Genomic DNA, 15,979 nt, shown 5'->3' with positions numbered 1-15,979 from the left:
CGGCCCGATATGCCGGGATGGATTTACAGCTGATTGACTTTGTGTCCTCATCCCAAACTGAAGTTCTCAGGGAGGGAATCGGATTTGCCCAGCCTGGACGAGGTGTCCACTCCAATCCTATTAATTAGCTGTAGGGGTCTTGGTGGGGGGGGTGGGGAAAGGCTGACCAAGGAGAGATGGGCAGGAAATGTAATTCACATTTCTAAACACACATGAATCACGGTCTTTGTTTTCCAAACCCGAGGGAACTAATGCCCCCAGAAGCAAAGCGACTTGCCCACGGTTGCAGAGCTGCTGGGTCACAAAATCCGGGTTCACATCTCACCCTGCTGGACTCTAAACTCCACCGTCCTTCCACACTGATGGCCCCGGGGGTTTTTCTTCGGAGCCCTTCGATTCCTTCCATCCGCCCCCTTCCTGCAGGCAGGGGAGGGCAGGAAACAGGAAAGGGGACTTCCCTGAGAGGTGAGGGCACCCACCCTGGCTGGCAGGGGAGGGGAAGCTGCCAACGGGGCCCGCGCACAGTAGGTGCTCAGGGAAGGAAGTGGCCGGTGACTTGGGTGGGGGGCACAGATGAGGCGCTGAGCTGGGTGGGGGGTGATGTGGGGCTCTGGCTTCCAGCCCTCACGGTCCCGTCGCCCACTGTCAGAGGAGGCTCTGGGCACCACCTGGCCGCAGGAGTATGGGTGCACACGGAGGGGGCACCGGGCACGTAGCCGCAGGATCTGGACGAGGCTCTCCCTCAGGGTCGGGGGAAAGGCCCAGCCACAGGGGCTGGGAGACAAGGCATTTAGAGAGACTGGGGGCAGATGCCGGAGGCCAGAAGGGTCGTCCGGGCCTTCCGGCATCAGGACAGAGCAGGGATGTCCCGCCGTGGGGGCCGGGAGGGGGGAGATCCTGACTCAGGGCAAAGAAGGGCACCCACAAGGTCTGGGCCAAGAAGCAGGGCCCGGGCTCAGACCTCAGCTCAGGCGTGGGAACCGGTGGTGGCAACCGTGTCCGTTTCCACTCTGCATCCGCGGCTGCGGGACCTGCGGACGGGAGACCGGAGAAAACCTGGCGCGTCACCGGGGGTGCCCAGTGTAATGCAGACTCAGGGACACAGCGAGGGTTCACCGTTGGCGCCCGGGAATCCCGAAGGGAAGGAGACAGTCCTGGGGGCCCCCGGGAGGCGACAGGTCTCATCCTGGGGGTCACGTTGGCGGGGTAGAGGGAGAACTGGACTCGGAAGGGGGCTGTCTGGGTTCTGGACCCAACTCAGTCTCCAGACCCTGTGCAAAGCGGGGGGAAGTCACTCGGCCTCTCTGGGCTTAGCCTGCACATCTGCAGAGCAAGGTCGTTTCTGAGACGGCCGCCAGATTGAGCCTTGGCTCTCCGGGGCTCCGTGTGGCTGCCCTCTCCCCCCCCCACCCCCAGCCCCACCCCCAGCTTTAAATCTGACCCGCGGCCTCTCCGCTCAAATCCGCCTCTGCCGGAGGAAGGCGAGTCCGTGCCAGGAACCCCCAGTGCTGACGCGGCAGCCTCGTGGTCACTGCGTGAGGCCGGCCTGGCCGTGACGGGGCTGCTCACTTCATTAGAGTCTGGGGATAATGTGCCCTCGCCCTTGGAGATGCCATTACGGGGTGGTTTCTGCAGCTGCCTCGGTGGGAGGCGAGAAAATGGAGAAAAAGGGGCAGCAGGAGAGGAATTTAACTCACACCCCCGGGGGTGGGGAAGAAGCTGAGGCAGCAAAAGTTTTGTGCTGGTCTCAGCTTGGAGACTTGGGTGCTGGAGGGGAGGCAGCCATCAGGCTCTTGCGTTTCCTGTGACGGGACCTTCAGTGCAACCTGGCTGGAGCCCGGAAGGGACTTACTGGGTTCTATGAACAGGAAAGCTCAGACACAGAAGGAGTTTGATTCAGGGGCTCGAGTGATTCTACCAGGACCTGTTTCTTTCTTCATCGTTTAGCACCTCTCTCCCAGGCAAGACCACTCGCAGACCCCTGTCCTGGTGACCAGATGTCTTCCTTCCAGACGGGAGTCCAGTAAAGAGGAGAAAAATTATCTCTCTTCAGGTTGACCCAAAGTCCTGGGCCATTGAACTAAGAGACTGCAGCCTCCGCCCCTGCACCATCAGATTGCACGGAGGTTTGGATTGCGTTGACTGGCTTAGGCTGATCCGGGTCCATCCCAAGAGTGAGGTCAATCCCTCCCCACAAGCCTGGGGCTGAGAGTGGGGAGGGTCCGGCTTTATGAGCAGGAAAATGAATGGGAATGAAGCCACAAAAGCCGAGAGGTGCCCCCTAATAAGTTAAAGGTGGAGGGAAATCAAAGAAAGGGTATTAACAGAAACCACATAAAGGGGGAAAATGCAAATAGTTACGCGTTATGGCTAATCGCATCTCATTTCCCCAATAGTACTGGTTGCCCGAGGTAGAGAATCCCAGACTTCTAGAGTCAAAAGGATCTTCACAATCCTTGGTCCAATCCCCTTAACCTTCACAGGCAAGACCCAGAGAGCTTGAGTGACTGTGTCAAGGTCACACAGCCCAGGAGAAGATGATGGAGTAGGAAGCCCCAGGAATCCCTCTCTCCACCTGGACAAAAACCGTGCTGGCAGAATCTGTCTGATGTAACGGTTTCGGAAGACTGCTGTCCTCTAGAAGGCTCCCAACTTCCCCTAGAGCGAGTCTGGGCCGCTAAAGTGGAGTTAATTTTACTTCACTTCAGCTCTTGGCTACCCACTCCCCAGTCCCTGGCCCCTGGGGCAGCTCGCACACAGCTTGCAGGAACCAGGGTGGAAACAGGACCGGCCTCCAAATATCTGGATCTATGCCCTGGTGGCTGATATGTGCTTGTGGCTGTGGGGGCACAGACACAGAGGTGAGCGGCCACTGTTGGGACTCCCCCCACGAGTGTGGCCAGACTCCCCTCTTCATGTTGAAGCAACTCAGGGGACTTACAGGGCTGGGGCATTTTTCCCCCTTAGTTTTTCTCTTTTTCCTCTTTCTGGAACTAGACATTTAACAATGAGGATATCGTGGGGGTGCCTGGGTGGCTCAGTTGGTTAAGCGTTCGACTTCGGCTCAGGTCATGATCTCACGGTTTGTGGGTTCGAGCCCCGCATCGGGCTCTGTGCTGACAGCTCGGAGCCTGGAGCTTGCTGAGGAATCTGCGTCTTTCTCTCTCTCTGCCTCTCCCCTACTTGTGCTCTGTTTCTCTCTCTCTCTCTCAAAAATAAATAAACATTAAAAAAAAAGTATGAAGACATTCTGAAGCAACGAATATACAGAGGAATTCAGAAAGTTATGGTACACGCCCATGGGAGGGCACAAGTTCTGGCAAGCCTGAGAAGACCGTAAGTTTATACTTCAGGCTGATCCCTGGTACAGAGACAGTCTACAAAAATCCAACAAACAAAAGAAAAACCCCAGTGAACCCTGGCGAAAGGGGGAAGAATCTATTTTCTAGAGTTACCATGCTATAAGATTCAAATGTCTAATTTTCAACAACAACAATAACAGAAACACAGAAGTATGGCCCACTCATAGGAGAAAAGAAATAAACAAAAGCTGTTCTCGAGAAAGACCAGATGGCAGATTTACCAGAAAGTGACCTTGAAACAACTATCTCAAAGTTGGGCAAAGCCCTAAAATCAGGTGTGAACAAACTCAAGACAGTGATGCGCGAATGAGATGGAAATACCAATAAAGAATTAGAAAACATAAAAGTATACAAAGAAGAAAGTCTAGAGCTGAAAAGTATAATGTCCCTGAAATGGAAACATCACTGGAGGGATTCTGAAGCGAACTTGAGTAAGTAGAAGAGTCGGTGAGTTTGAAGATAGGACCTTGGGAATTAATGGCGGTAAACAACAGAAGGAAAAAGAGTTTTAAACAGGTGAACGCGGCCCAGCGGACCCACGGGACACCATCAAGGGAAGCAACACATGTACTATGGGAGCACTGTAACTTCAGTTTATAACCCCACCTTTTGTTTCTACGCAATTTAAGAGACTCATGCATTCAAAAATTATTAGGCTGTGTGTTTGGACACACGGTGAATAAAGATGTGCTTTTGTGACATCAGTAAGTGAACGGGGGTGGGGACAGAGCTGCAAGGTGCAGGGTTTTTGCATGTTATTGAAGCTAAGCTGGCATACATTCCAATGAGAGTGTTACAGCTTTAGGATGCTGGCTGCAGTCCCCATGGCAACCGCAAACAAAACAGCTACAGCATGTACAAAAAAGGAAATGAGAAGAATCAAAATGTTTCACTGTAACAATTATCAACAAAACAGAATACAGCAACTCAGGAGCTGAGGAGCAATGAGGCTTCTAGGCATATAAAATATAAATAACAAAATGACGAATGAAAGTCCCTTCTTACCACTAATTACATGTAAATGGATTAAATTCTCCACTCAAAAGACAGAGATGGGCAATATGGACACATGATGCAACTCTATGTAGTCCTTAAGAGACTCACTTTTGATCCAAAGACACAAATCGATCAGGAGTGAAAAGATGGAAAAAGATATTCCATGCCAACAGTAAATCCAAAGACTCCAGGGGTGGCTATAATGTCAGACTTGAAATCGAAATAGACTTTAAATCAAGATCACACAGCGCATTAGTGGGAGACCCAGGTCATCCTAGACAGAACTTGTCCCAGCAGGCATCCACCTACTCAGAGCCACTTCTAAATCACAGAGAACTCTTCCCAAGATAAGCCTCACTCACTCAACCCAGCAAGACCAGCCTGCATGGTCCAGAATTCATGCAGTCATCGTCCAGATGACATCTCAGTAGGTGCGTCCACCTGGGCCCTGCGGAGACCTCTCTCTGAGGTTCCTGGGGTTCTCCACACTTCACACTCATGACTACAGAGCCGACCCCAGCCTCTGTCGCCTGGGCCCTGCCTCCCTGCTGGTCTGCACAAGCACCGAAGTTAACTCCCAGAGTACGAGAGATGACGAGGTCAGTCGTGGTCATCCAGCCCAAACCCTGTGTGTGACGGGGGAGGAAACCGAGGCCCAGGAGAGGAGGAGCATTCCAAGGCCGGCAGAGCGATGCAGCAGAAGGGCTCCCGGCTCCCAGGGTAGTGCTCTCCCACCACACCCCTGCCTGCTGCATGCACCAGCCCTGAGCCGTGGTCCTCATGGCCCCGGGGGGGGGGGGGACCGTCAGCCATCCCGAAGTCATACTTCCACACTGACAGCCCCTCTCCCCTGAACAGCGTGCCCTTTCGCAAGGTGTATCCGTCTACTCTCTACTCAAACAGGAGATGGTGGGGGGCCAGAGGGCAGCTGCGGGTCGTCCAAGGTCAGCTGCTGACCAGTCCGAGCTGGGACCAGCCCCGCCTCCTCCTTCCAGGACCGAAGCCTTTGAAGAGTTTCTGGGACCTTGGCCTCCCTTGTTCCCGCCCAGCTGGCGTCCTGGGAGCGCTGCCCTGGGAACCGACGGGGGAAGGCTGGGTCCCTGGGCCCCTCGCAGCTGGAGGGCGGTGGAGAGGAGGGGGGTCGGCTCTCCTGGAGGCCAGTCTGGTGTCCTGTCACCGCACACGGCCACTGGCACAGTTAGGGTGGCAATCCGCAGAGTAAGAGGGGCCTGAGCGACAGGAGTAAACAAATCAGGTTTTCTTCCTGAGGAGGCGGGGGCCCCGGGGAAGGCCCAGCAGCTCCAAGATGCCCCGGGGCCCGGCCTCCTCCTCGGTTTCCCCTCACAGTCCTCGGCGTGTGCGGATGGCCCCTGAGGTCGCAGCACGGCCGCTCCACCTGGGCCGAGGGGTCCCTTTCAGGACGGGCAGTGGGGGGGCCACGGCGAGCCCGGCTGATGCCATGTGACAACCTCTGCCGTGTCTGGTGGCCCTGAGCTGTGTCACAGGACTGACTGGTTGGTGGGGTGGGGGTGGGGGGGAGTGTAAGGTTTTTAAGCTGGGAAATTGCTGTCCACGAACAAGAGGGGGATTTGTCAGTAGGGAAGAGGAGGGAGGTGACTGTCAGCGGGCAGCCCGCTGTCGCTGCCCCAGCGCTGACGGCCTCATCTTCCCGTTCCTTACCTCCTTGCACCTGCAGGGCTCGGTTGTTGTGATTGCACAGGGGGAGGCCAACCCCTTGCCAGGGGGGCTTGCAGGAGAGGTTCGCAGGGCCAGCCAGAGCCCTGACTCCCTGCACCCACCGCTCCCCAGCTCTGTGTTGCTGCCCCTGCTCCCTGCTCTCTCCCCTCCAACTAGTTCTCTGTCCCTCCAGCCCCAGAGCAGCCTGGTGGGTGCGTCCCCGCAGCCCAAAGGTGACCCGAGCTGTGGTGGTTCACCCCTTACGGTTCCGGCACCACGTTCAGGCTGAACCACTGCCATGGAAAGTCCACACCCGAACCACCTCCCCGGCCCGTGTGACACCCCTTCTCTCACGTCCTGCCGGTGGGACGCTCCCAGGGGTAACCTTCGTGGATGATGTTTGAGCAGGCGTCTATCAGAATTCAGAACGCACGTACCCTTTGTCCCAGCCACTTAACTCCCAGGAGTCGATCATTCTGAAATACCCAGGAGTGTGTGTTTATGTCTGCAAGGACGTCCACATCATTTGTAAAAATCTAATAGCAACAATCTGAGATGACATAATAGTCAATCAATCTGTGCATTGATTAATCAATGCGAAATGAGTGTGGTCCCAGGGGGGCACTGGCTCAGGAGGCTAGCCCTCATATATTTTTGAATTAAAAAAAACCAATTTGATGAAAAATATGAATAGCATGCTGCTACTTTGCATAAAAATTGTATGCGCACAGATAACCATCTTGAGGGAGGAGCATTCTTCCAGGAGGGCCCAGGGGGAAATCCTTCCCGGATCTGAGACCCTGTGACAAGGGGAACTCTCTGAGGCCATTGGGCACAAAAGTACTTTCCCTCTCAGCTGCTCAAGGGTGCCCCCCCCCAGTATCCCTTCCTTGCCCCTGCAGCCTGAATTTTCTCTCTCTAAGGGAGCGTTCCCATCAGCGTACAACACGGGGTTATTTCTCCAATCGCCAAACAACAACTCCAAAACAAAACTAACCCTCTCCTGCTACTTTTGCTCGTTTTTACGGTCAAGCACCTCAAAAGAGTCAGCGTACCTGCCATCTGTAATGTCTCTCTCTGAACCCAGACTTGCCTCCCCCACATCCACTATAGCTGCCCCTGTCCAGGTCACCAGGGACCTGCGTATTGGGCTAAGGGTCCGCTCCCAAAGACACTTGACCTATGAGCGTTTGACATAGTCACTCACTTCTCTCTGGAACCCTGTCCTGACTTTCCTCCTCCCTCCCTGGCTGTTCCTATCCAGTCTTCTTTGCTGGTTCCTTCTTGGCCCCTTGACCCATAGACCTGGTGCTGTCCCTGGACTCCGTCCTTTGTCCTCTTCTCCTAATTCCCTCTCCCTCGTTTGGGGACCTCATCAGACTCATCTACCTCTACATGCTGTTTGTACACCGATGGTCCCCAGATTCACACCCGAGCCCAGCCTGTCCCTGAACGTGCACCGCCACTCAGCACCTCCCGTGGGCGTCCAACAGAATCTCACAACTCACAGGTCCCAAATGACAGCCCGTTCCCCAGCCCTGTCTTTCCCTCATTTCAGTGTGGGCAATGCCATCCTCCCAGTGCTGGGGCCAGAAACCCGGGGTCAGGCTGGACCCCCCTCGTCCGCTCCCACCCTGTGTCACATCTGTCGGCAGCCCTGGTGGCTCTCTTTCAAAAGAAATCTTGAACATGACCACTTCTCATTACCTCCATGTCCCCCCTCCCCCACCCCGGGCCCCCATCCCTGTCATATCCTGGATTATCTCAGTAGCCCCTTGGCTGCTCTCCCTACTTCCTCCCATTTTCTCCAAGAGTCTGTACCTCCAAGAACAGCACAGAGATCACATGTCATCCCGTCAGGTTTGTCTCTCCTCTGCCCAGAAGCTTTCAACGCCCTCATTAAAGAAAAACGTGGAGTCCTTACGATGAACGGCCTGGCCCTACATCTACGGAACCCCTGACCCCAGCCTCCTCACTGGCCTCACTCCTGCTCTTGTCCTCTCTGCTCCCTCCACTCCGGCCACACTGGCCTGCTTGTTTTCCCTTGAACTTGCCAAGCCTTCTCCTGCCCCAGGCCCCTTGCATTTGCTGGTTCTCTGCCCAGGGTCCTCCTCCCCAGACACTCCTCAGTCTGGGATGACCCAGCCATGGACACCACCTATGGCTCTTGTATAAAGTTCTGCACCCTCTTGAGAGTCATCCCCAGAAGAAAAAAAGCCATCGTCCCTGCTGCCCAGAGCAAAGAGAAGACAGAGGGTGGCAAGTTCCTTTCTAGAATTTACTCCCTCTTAGAAACTACGTTTGTCTCTTCTTAATGTTTTCGCCAAAAAAAATAGAAAGCTTCGAATGGTGTCTTAAGTGAGGTAAGAAAGCTGCTGTGACTGGATGTCACCAACGGCCACAAGTTCTGGCCTGAAGACGTCAGGAGAAGAATCAGAACCCAGCCGCACAGAAAGGCCATCACCCTGCAGACAGAGGTTCTGCTGAAGGGAGGGCCGGCCCCCCGCAAGCACGAGCTCTGTAGCCTGAGTCAATGTGGGGTTCAGGGCCAGTCAGAAAGCTGGCCTCCCTGCCTTCCGGGAGGAGGACGGGACCAGCGTGGCCCCGTCCTTCCCACGGAATGGGGACGGAGGATCCCGTCTCTGCGTGTCCTGAAATTTCCCACTCGTTGTGGTTTTTATTTATTTATTTTGTAAATGGTTTTATTTATTTTTGAGACAGAGAGAGACAGAGCATGAACAGGGGAGGGGCAGAGAGAGAGGGAGACACAGAATCCGAAGCAGGCTCCAGGCTCTGAGCTGTCGGCACAGAGCCCGACGCGGGGCTGGAACTCGCCAACTGCGAGATCGTGACCTGGGCTGAAGTCGGACGCCCAACCGACTGAGCCACCCAGGCGCCCCCCACTCGTTGTGATTTTTAGAAATCGATCCAAGTCCTCTCTGAGGCTGAGCCGGGAGACATCCCTAGTCTAAGCGGATTGTAACATCCCCCTCCCCCCACCCCTCCCCGCCCCAAACGTTAATAGTGAGTATCTTAGATGAGAGGAAGTGGAGAGGAACGGGGGAAAGCTTACCATTTTACGTTGCTGCGCTGTTCGAGCGGTTTTTATTTTCCCAGCTAGCTTATATTACCTTGGCGGTGTCTGTGTGCGTACTACGTACACGTGCGTGCGTGTGCGTGCGGACGTACGAAGGCGGGCCCACGTGGGTGCTCGTGCGTGTCCCAGCTGGGGCGCCAGGGCCATTCCCCGGCGAAAGGGATTCCGCAGTGTGCAAAAGGATTTGAGGAAGGCTCCTTTTAAATGCCCTGCTCTCCAGGGGCCTACGGAGAAGGATTTTGATTTGTAAACACTTCGCCTTCAAGGTCTCAGGCAGCCCTGAAACTCGTGGTCAGTTTCCTTTTTCAAGTTCCATCCGGCTTCCCCCACGTGTCCCCAGGCTGCCGCTGCGGGCCCAGCACCGTGCCCCGCCCCGCGGGCGAAGGAAGGGGACGCTCTGTGCTCCAGAGGAACCCGGCGCTGGCGGGGGCCTCACAGAGGCTCGGAAGGACCTGCTCAGAAGCAGTCACCGGGGGCGCTGAGCCAGACCCTCTGCACGTCCGCAGATCCAGCCAGGAGCCCGGATGCCAAGGGGGTCTCTGGTCTCCTAGGGTGACAGGGAAGGCCGGGGCTCTGCTGTAGTCAGGAGCGGGTGGGGGTGATGGGGAAGGGAGACCCGCCGCTCTGCTTCTCCGTTACCACCGACTGCAGAACCCCCACAAGGAACCTGCGGTGTGATGGGCGACCGTTTTTGAAACAACGAGACAAAGAAGTTGGCAGAAGCTTGTGAAAACACACCTTAGTTACACCTAGCGAAGGGAGGGAAGGAGCGGGGTGCCTTCTCGGGTTCTCAGTTCCCCCGTTCCGCCCCGTACGTTGGCCTCATCTACAGATGCCCTTCTTGCCCCCGATGTACAGCCCGCCTGTGTCTCTGATACTGGACAATCTGAAACCTTGGGACAGGACTGTGGTTACAGTGAATTTTTATTTTACAGTTCCTTTCTGAAATGAGTTTCCCTATTGGTAAAACCTTTTAAAAAAAAACTTTTTTTAGTTCATTTATTTAGTTCTTTATTGAGACAGTACACGAGTGAGCAGAGGAGGGGCAGAGAGAGAGGGGGGGAGAGAGAGCGAGTCCCAAGCAGGCTCCTCGCTGTCAGTGCAGAGCTCGAACCCATGAACCGTGAAATCATGACCTGAGCCAAAATTCAGAGTAGGACGCTTAACCGCCTGAACCACCCAGGCGCCCCAATAAAACCTTTCTAAACAAGGGTGTATTTTTCTTGAAATGAGAAACCAAGGTGTGCACGGGCACACACACACACACACACACACATACACACACACACAAATGTAAGAAGGTGAAGCTAAGAGTGTTTACCCCACGGGGCTATTGTGCACATGAATTTAATACAAGCTCTGTGACACGGTGCCTGGCACACAAGGGACGCTCAGGCCGGGTGTCGCCGTGGCCTCGTTACGACTGTCGCTGTGTGGTTGTGGGTATTGCTGTTGAACATGGAGGGTCTGGGTGGGATTTTTATTATATCTTTAATTTTTTTTTAACGTTTAGTTTTGAGAGACAAAGAGAGACAGAGCACACGTGGGGGAGGGGCAGAGAGAGAAGGAGACCCAGAATCCCAAGCAGGCTCCAGGCGCCGAGCTGTCAGCACAGAGCCCGACGCGGGGCTCAAACCCACAGACCGAGAGATCATGACCTGAGCCGAAGTCGGACGCTCAACCGACTGAGCCACCCAGGCGCCCCTGGGTGGGATTTTTGCTGTAGGACCTCCACCCCTTGGCTGACTCACCAGGAACATCAGAACGACACGCTGAAAAAAAGCAGGATGACCCCTTAACACCATTTCCGGTTTCAATAATCTTTGCTGTTGGGGTTCTACTGGGCCGGCGAGCTCTGATGCTGACGGTACAGGAGAGCGGGAGGGTGCTCTTGGAGCGCCCCGTTCCTTTCCTCCAGGATTCAACACCTTCCCTCGTCCCTGCATCCAGGAAACATTATGCGGTCCTCTCCTTATTCCCATTCTACCAGTGAAGAAGCTGAGGCTGGCATCCTTGATTTATATGTGCAGCCTTTCTCCTTCTGTGCGCGGGCAGTGGGCCCTCCCCTTGCCTGGCGTGTGAGGTCACACGGGGCAACCGAGATTCTCTGGTCTTGGGCAGTTGGGAACCATTGGCTCAGTGAGTGGATTTTTTCTGGATCGTTGCCGGCAAAGCAATATTCGATGGTGCCACCCCCCTCGGGTGCTCATCTCCCTGCCTGCCTCTCCCTGTCCCCATCCCCCCTGCCAGCCGCCTTATGAAGTGGCAGGGCAGATCACTAATCTTGAAAAAAAATCTAAATAAAAGTGTCTCGAGTAAACTGGAGGGGAGGAGATGGGCAGGCGGCCCCCGAGGAGCCCATAAATCCAAAGCTGATGAATTACCTGGGCAGGTGTCTCGGCCGCTGGCATCCTGGCTCGTGACGGGGGCAGCATAATTAGTTCTCTGGCGCTGGGTGTCTGGAGGGAGCTGTTCCATTTTTCTCGCTTTTGCCACTAGATTTCGGGAAGGCGTTTGCTAAATTCGCCCTCCACTTCCTTACCTAAATATTAGGTATATCTGGTGAGGGCTCAGCCTGACCTGTAGTAAAGAAGAGTTGGTCCCTAAACCGCCCGCCCAAAGCTTCTCCTGGGAGGTGTGACAGGTGGCTGGCTGGACAGTCAGCCATTCATAACCATCATCCCCATCAGTGGTGCCATAAACTTCCCTTCCTTCCCCTTTGCCTGCTCTGTGGATGGCTGTACCCAGTGCGAGGCAGGGGGAGTAAACTGCTAAGAACGATCCCTGCCCAGATGGGGACAGGGAAGGAAAGGGGCGGCTGGCCAGCAGGGCCATCTTTCTGTGTCCAGCTTGAACCTCCTCCTCACTAAATCAGAGCTCCAACAGGAACCCAACACACTCCAATCAGCAAAGCCAAAGATGCTAGGGTGTTCTTTCCCAGCCAAATTGCCCCAGATCCCCTGGAAGGGCCCGTGTTCCATTGTTACAATTCAAAATTAGATGGCTTTTCTTCTGGACATAGGCTTTTCTGAGCAATTCAGCTTCCCTGAAAAATAGCCAAGTGCCTCCTTCTGAGCACCATTAAGAATCACATCATAAGACTCAACATAAAAGTGGTGTATGCAAGACAGAATCACATTATTCCCTCACACATCAATTCTAGAATTGATGTGAGGCTCCATCATGGCCTCATGAGGTGGCTCCAGTCTTGGGGATCTGGACTGTTTCCTTCCTCCTTTGGCTTGTCATTCCTGAATTGTTGGCCTTATTAATCTTGTGAACTATGGCTCAACTCCCCATCCGCATCCCCTCCAATAGGAGAGGAGAACAGGAGGCTATGAAAAGTATGGCCTTTCCCTTTAAGGACACAACCCAGAACTGGCATACATGAAGATTCACATCATCATTGGCAGAAATGAGTCACGTGCTTGCACTGTGCTGCAGGAGAAGCCGGAAAGTGTAGTTTGCATTTTATGCAATTGAAATTGAGGTTCTGTAACTAAAGGAGGAAGTGGAGGATATATGGGCATGGGGTGAGATGGGGTGGGTAGGAAGTTGTTGGCTGGTCACATCAGATCTATGTGTAAGAGGAATATTTGGGGAAACTGGGGTGGGGCTGGCCACGGGAGGGGAAGAGATGGGTTCGTTCTGTCTTTTCTAGCTTTCCTGCCTTCCTGGGGCCTTGCTTCTTTTCCTTTGACCTTTCTCAACCTTGATCCAGGTTATGTGGTTCTTTTCTTATTTTAATTTGGATCTTCTGAAGTAGCTCCTGAATCACTGAGGATCATGGAATACCCCTGGGATTCACTAAACCAAGTGCAACTATATAGAAGCTCAGAGAACTGAGTTGTTGGAAGCTACTCCGTGCCAGACACTGCCAGGTGCTGGGGATACAGCCCAGAGCAAAGCAGGTGCAGTCCCTTCCCTCTTGGAATGTGGGCCACAGCAGGAGAAAAATCACACTAATGCACATCAAACTGCAGCTATGATTTCCACTCCCGGCCAAGAAGGAGTAATAGGGACCAGGTTGAGATTTACCCTTCGACCCGAAACAAGTAAAAAATTGGACAAAAATACATGAAACAACCATTTTTCAGACGTTAGCCATCAAGAAAGAAGACACAACAAGCCCCGAAAGATAAGAATGAAAAGGCAAATCCCGTGAATATCTCATGTTTTTTATCTAAAAAAAGTCTTTCTCTTTTGTTTTTGAAAAATATTCTTATAGATTTTACAATTTTTTTTAGTCTAAGAGGGCTTCCCCCCAGTGTTTTCAAACATTTATCTACTGGTTCCTCACTTGAATTGTTTTTGAAGAGAAATATACTGTCATCTTTATTTTTGTTCCTCTGTGTGTAATGTGTCTTTTTTCTCCCTCTGGATGGTTTCAAGGCCTTCTCTTTACTGCTGGCTTTTAGCACTTTGATCATGATGTGACCCAGTGCAGTTTTTTTTTCATACGTTTTTTGCTTGGGATTTGCTGAGCTTCTTGGACCTGTGGGTGTACACTTTCCATCAAATTTGGAATCTTTTTGGCTATTTTTTTTTCAAAAATTTTTTGTCCTAAAGGAGTGAATCACCAGCAGATTTGCACCATGAGGGTTTTAAATGTCATTTGGGCAGAGGAGAATGATTCTGGATGGATCTCACAAAGGAGTGAAGTGTGCTGGTAAGAGAAATTACACAGGCTAACATAAAAGAGTTTCTGTTATTATTTACATCTTGGTAAAAACACAGTTGAATATTTGAAGACCAATAACAACAATTTAGTGTTGGGTTTATAACATATGGAAAAGTACAGCATATGACCACGGGAGCATAAAGGCCTAGAGGGGAGATACAACTAGTACAGAATTCTTACATTAAATGTGAAGTGATATGACACCACTTGAAAGTACATGGTAGTACATAAGGCTGTATAGTATGAGCCTTAAAGCAACCACTAAAATACCAAGACAAAAAAGCTGTAGGTAATAAGCCAACAAAAAAGATTAAATAGAATCAGAAAAATAATAAGTTATTCATAAAGAAGGCAGAAAAAGATGAGAAAAGTGAACAAAGTACAGATGCAGAAAACAGAAAACAAAGAGCAAGCTTATGTATAAAAAACTAACCAAATTAATAATTATGCTAAATGTAAATGGTCTAAACACCCAAATTAAATGTGCAGGTAGTCAGATTAGATTAAAAAAAATCAAGACTCAGCTATATGTTGTTCACAAGAAATTCACTTTAAATATTGACACAAATAGATTAAAAAGATAGAAAATGATATATTCTGATAATAATCATGACAGTGACACAATAATAATAATGACAGAGTGGCTATTTTACTATCAGAGTAAATTTCAGAGCAAAGAATACTACCAGGGATATTTGTGATGACACAGGGGTCAATTTATCAAGAGAAAACAAATAAAAATGTGTGCACCAAATGCAATTTCAAAATAAAGCAAAAATGGATAGAACTGCAAAGAGAACTAGACAAATTCACAGTCATAGTGAAAGAGTCCCATATCATTCTCACAATAATTGATAGGATAATTGATAGGACAGAAAGTAAATAAGAATATAAAAGAGTTTTACAACACTGTCAAAGACTTGATCTGAAGTCAATTGTGTTTCTATTTACTGACAATGAACTATCAGAAAATCAAAATGCAAAAGTCAATAAACCTGACAATAAATCTGACCAAAGAGTTCCAAAATCTATACCATGAAAACTATAAAACATTTCTGAGAGGAATTAAAAATTACTTAAGTAAATGGAGAGACATACCATGTTCATGGATTGGAAGACCCATTATTGTTAAAGTATCAATATTCCTTAAATTGACCTACAGATTCAATATAATCCCAATTTAATCCCCAAACCGTTTTTCAAAATTGGCAAGTTACTTCTAAAATTCATTCAACAGTGCAAAGATTAGCCAAAATGACTTTAAGTAAGATAAAAGTTGGAGGACTAATGCTATCAGACTCTAAGGCCTAGTATAAAGCTACAATAATCCAGAGAGTGTGGTATTGCATCAGAAAGACAAATAGATCAATGATCAGGATGGGGGATGCAGAAATAGACCCACATATTAAGGACAACTTATTTCTGACAAAAGCACAAACGCAATTCAGGGAGAAAGAACAGTATTTTCAACCAATGGTGCTAGAACAATCAAATATCCCTATTTTTAGAAAAGCACTTCGATCTGTGTCTCGTACCATACAAAAAACGAATGACTTCAACAAATATTAGCTATTATATTTGGTGGTACATTGTCGCTGGTGTTACCTGAAGTTTGTTGCGTGGATGATTTATTCTGGGAGGAGTCCAGGTGAAGAGCTGGGATCTTCAGGAGGAAACTTGCACGGGATAGATTTTAACTCTGCCTGCCTATCCTGTGAGCCTCCCCTACCCCCCCCCCCACAGGTGTGGGAGGCAAAGTTGGGTGAAGTGTGGGTGGAGACTCCATGGCAGGGACTTGTGTGGGCTGCCGGGCTGAGCCTGAGGCCATTCGCCGGCTGTGTGACCTTAATCAATCGAAACCTCAATTTCCTCATCTCCAAACAAGGGTGATAATACTTCTCTGTGTGTTTGCTATGAAAGATCAATAATAAACACCCAGAAATAAGAGACTACCCTCCCCTCCATCATCCCTCATATCACCAGGGAATGAATAATCACCACAGATCTGCTTATGGTTTGTCTCTTGCATGGATCATCAGCCCCTGATAGACAGGAACAGGCCACACTTCTCCTCGGGCCCTGAATCACTGCATGGAGGAGAGGCACCTGCTGATGGGTGGTGTTAGGGGTGAGCACTGGGGCTCTGAGTGTACAATGGGGGGGTGT

The 15,979-nt window shown here is 51.2% G+C and overlaps 1 long non-coding RNA gene across 3 annotated transcripts; it reads right to left on the bottom strand.

The window, feature by feature from the left end:
- Positions 1-209: 209 nt before the first annotated feature.
- On the bottom strand, positions 210-9,455 carry LOC109502195. 3 transcript variants are annotated; one of them, XR_006584108.1, is made up of 4 exons: positions 9,109-9,455; positions 1,442-2,281; positions 962-1,031; positions 210-417 (listed from the first exon to the last, which is right to left on the bottom strand). It is a non-coding gene; the product is annotated as an uncharacterized LOC109502195 (long non-coding RNA). The 3 variants fall into 3 exon arrangements; XR_002160636.3 differs by lacking the exon at positions 1,442-2,281 and having other exon boundaries at positions 9,109-9,453; XR_006584107.1 differs by lacking the exon at positions 9,109-9,455 and having other exon boundaries at positions 1,442-8,741.
- Between the last annotated feature and the right edge of the window lie 6,524 nt (positions 9,456-15,979).

This window comes from Felis catus, chromosome C1, assembly GCF_018350175.1.
Source record: "Felis catus isolate Fca126 chromosome C1, F.catus_Fca126_mat1.0, whole genome shotgun sequence".
NCBI lineage: Eukaryota > Metazoa > Chordata > Mammalia > Carnivora > Felidae > Felis > Felis catus.
Note: the sequence above shows the minus strand (reverse complement) of the source record. Positions and strands in the feature narration are given on the sequence as shown.